Source organism: Sturnira hondurensis, unplaced genomic scaffold (assembly GCF_014824575.4).
Source record: "Sturnira hondurensis isolate 20B ecotype Veracruz unplaced genomic scaffold, ASM1482457v3 Scaffold0015056, whole genome shotgun sequence".
NCBI lineage: Eukaryota > Metazoa > Chordata > Mammalia > Chiroptera > Phyllostomidae > Sturnira > Sturnira hondurensis.
This window is the reverse complement of record NW_028087687.1, coordinates 7678111-7682395: the sequence shown is the minus strand read 5'-3', so window position 1 is coordinate 7682395 and position 4285 is coordinate 7678111.

The following is a 4285-nucleotide window of genomic DNA, read 5'->3' as shown; positions in this document are numbered from 1 at the left end:
TTCTTAGCTTATCTAGTCTCAATGATAGGTTTGGTCCTCTTGCCTTAAGATATACACTAATGCTTTAACTAAGGCTTCCCTGTCTTACCCTACCACCATCTTCTGAGTTCTAAAACAGATAGATATTAAAGACCAAGATTTTCAAAAGGTTAGAGTACTCATATTTTCCTGATTTTTAATAACGTTTGTAGGTGGATATACTAAAACTTGTATTTTCGTATAAAAGGCAGACCTTTTTGTATATAACTGCATATAGGGCTTCTCCAACCAGTGTCACAAATGGAGATTTCTTACGTGATGATTGCATTACTTGTTCCCCCTAATTTCATTCCATACATTCAAATGTTGGGATAGGAAGAAGCTTCACAGTGTAAGTCAGACTAGATAGATTCAGATAATTCGAAAATGTAACGCTGTATGTTACAAGCGTGTAGTACCCGAGTCTCAAAATTCTAGAGCATAGCTTCCTTAGGAAGATAGTATCCATGTAATGAATATTATATTATGCTCTTCATTCTTAGCTGCTTATGACAAAACATTTATACTCAGCAAATGCCATGCACATGTAGGAGGAAGATTGATAAGTTTCATCCCATGAAGTCTTTTTTGTAAAGCAATGTTGAAGAGCTGTCTAGGTTCCTATTGCAAAGTGAAATAGCCTTCTTGTATGTGGGACAAAAACAAAACAGTGATGCAGTATCTGCCATGCCTTAATTGAAAACACAAATGGTAACAGAGAAAAAAATACAAGAAAATGAACTATTCAAAAATAACACATAAAATTAATAAAAAGAAAATATGTATCATTAAGACTAAAACATAAATATTGCAGTTGTGCAAAATAATAATTGCCTAATAAATATAATAGCTTTTCTTTTCTTTGTGACACTCATTTAATTATTGCCCTTGCATTCCACTTCACACTGTGTATGAATTTGTATTACATTAGAAAATAACAATAAAACATTGTAGAAGTAGACCATCAAAAGAAAATACCAGCTTCTGGATTTGATCTCTTATGAAGATCACTTTCTTTAATAAATTTGTTGGGTGACATTGGTTAATATGTTTACATAGGTTTTAAGTGTACATTTCAATGATGCATGATGTGTATATTGCCCTAGGTGCTCCAAACCAAAAATCACTATATACTTGAACCCACTTACCCTTTGCACCATTCTATTTCACACTCTTCCCTCTGGTAACCACCATACTGTTTGACTATGAGGTTTTGATTGTTTGTATGTTTTTTGATGTTTGTTCATTTGTTACTTTATGTTTTGTGCCACAAATGAGTATAATCATATGGTTCTTATCCTTTCCTGTTTGACTTCTTTTACTTAACATGCTATTCTCAAGGTTCATTCATGTTTTTGGAAGTGGCAGTATTTCATTTTTCCTTATGGCTGAGTAGAATTCTACGCGATCTATGGACTACATCTTTATCCAGTCATCTAACAAGGGACACTCCAGTTGCTTCCATGTCTTGGCCACTGTGAAAAATGCTGCAGTGAAGATAAAGGTACATATGTTTTTGTGAATATGTTTTCAAAAGGTTGGGGAAGACACCCAGAAGAAGGGTTTCTGGGTCACATGGTAAAATATATATATATATTAAATTATATATATATATATTAAATTGAGAAACCTCAATAGTGTTTTCCATAGTGGTCATACCAGTTTACATTTTCACCAACAGTGAAAGAAAGAGGTCTCTGTTTTCTTCACAACTTACTTGACACTTTTTAGTTGTTTTATCAATAAGAGCCAAACTAAAGGGTATAAGGTGATATCTCATCTGTAGATTTGACTTCATTTCCCTAACAGCTACTGAAGTTGAGCAGTAACAGAAATGTTAATACATCAATTTAATACCCATTCATTTTTCTTCTTTTCTTCCCCTTCCCATCATTGGTCTATCCTGGTCAGTTAGAATTTCTTTTAATTTTTCAGNAGTTTACATTTTCACCAACAGTGAAAGAAAGAGGTCTCTGTTTTCTTCACAACTTACTTGACACTTTTTAGTTGTTTTATACAAACTAAAGGGTATAAGTTGATATCTCATCTGTAGATTTGACTTCATTTCCCTAACAGCTACTGAAGTTGAGCAGTAACAGAAATGTTAATACATCAATTTAATACCCATTCATTTTTCTTCTTTTCTTCCCCTTCCCATCATTGGTCTATCCTGGTCAGTTAGAATTTCTTTTAATTTTTCAGACATAGGTTTATGCAAAATTCTACTACGAAACTTGCAAATTCATTTTTGTCTTTTCCCTTCATCATTTCTTTGCTGCAGAGCAAAATAGACTGTTGGTCTAATTCATTTGTAATACATGTAGGTTTAGCTTGAGATATTTTTATCGACTTTACATCAAAATGTTGCTCAATACTTAATGAAATCACATAGAAATCACTTGTGTCTATGTTGATGTTCTAAGGATAGTATTTTTAAAATAGACATATCATCATGCTTACATTATGATCCATTTTAAATGTGTCCCTCCGTGGTGGGTGTTTTAGACAAGATGAAAACTAACATGTCACCTTAATCTTGGGGTCTCTTCTCACAGCTGAAGGTTTTTTAATTTTATAGTGATGAAGTGTTAGATTTTTTAATATATATATATTGTGGATGCCAGTTACCATCTTAGAAGACCATAAATGTTCCACATATCACATTCAAGAATGCACTGGTCAATATGGAGTTGATGTGTGATTGTTGAGATTTAGCATTAAGTTATTTTTGAAATCTTATTAATCTGAGGTAAAAGTGAAATAGACAAGACTTCAACTGAGGGGAATAACTCATTATATCATACACATACATAGATTTACTTACTAATAGCAACATATTACCTACTATTGGAATAGTTATAGATTTATATTAATACAATTACACATTAGCAGCAAGGTAGTTTAATTTATTTGTTTATTTATTTAGATATTGATTTTAGAATATTTAAGGGGAATATTTTATATTAATTTCAATTCCTTAATGAAAAATTGTATATTTTCACACTGTTATTAACTAGTGATTTTATTCACCTCTTTGCAGAATAGCACACAGTGTCCTGGGAAACATTTCGGTCTTAAGTCAACATGTACTAGACTACTGAACTACGTTAAGCTGACTTTTAGAAGTGTTAATTGACACTTGAAAGGTGATCCACTACCTAGAGAAACTTTTACCAAATCCAGTTAAGACATTAGAAGTGGAATGCACTTCAACATGTCTAACGCAAAATTGCTTGTTTTACTACTAACTAAGCAATAGAGAGATAAGGGTAAATTTAATAATAGGTGCTTGAAGTTATCTTCCCTTTCTTTTTCTAACTCCAATTTAATATGCCATTTTTTTTGTGTAATTATTTAATGCCAGCAGTTTGTAATTTTGAAGTTTCTAAATTTATAAAATCTTCTAAAACAAAGTTATTTAAAACCACATTGCCAGATCAATATTGTGAAAATGTGATTTTTCATATTTATCACTGATGCTTCTTTAACTTGGAAACAAATAAAATATATATCTAAAAAGCAATGCTATCACTTTATAATCACTTTATAACTAAAATAACAAATGCTGTTGTAATATAACTATGTTCCACTTATTCTTTTTTATAATTTATTTATGAGATTGTATGGTCTTTTATTTTCAATTGCATTAAAGAAACAACCAGAAGTCTTGATAAATGTTAACTTCATGTGGAAGAACAATACTTACTATGTGTAAGAATTGTGACAGAATTTCTTCTTGTGTCCATTTGAAAAGACTAGAAAGAACTCTCTGTTGCTTCAAATTTCTAGGTAAATAACAGATTTGAGAGATGATATTTGGAGCCAAACTAAAGTAAAAGAAAAACATAGGTGAAAATGCCAACTGACTCTTTGTAGTTGTTTGACTTGACCAGTGTTTGTGGGTCCCAGTGACATCATTAATAAAATGAAAACGATTACTTCTGCCATGCGGATACACTAAGAAATTTGATAGGGATACATTTTGCAAAAAGTTCTCCCATGCAACTGTGTAATGACCTTTTAAAATATTAAGTGATGTTTGACTTGTTATGACTCTTGGAGGTGAAGTTTTCTAGTGTTTTAGCCTGTGAACCATTTTTCCTTTTTCTAACAATTTATATTGGGGTGGCACACATCTTTAATCTGTGAGGTAATGAAGTCCATATGTTCAATAATCTGCACATGTTTGGCTATTGTCGATGACCCAACTCTATAAATCAAAATCTAGGATTTTTGTAATGCTTACTTATGTGTCTAAAACTTAATA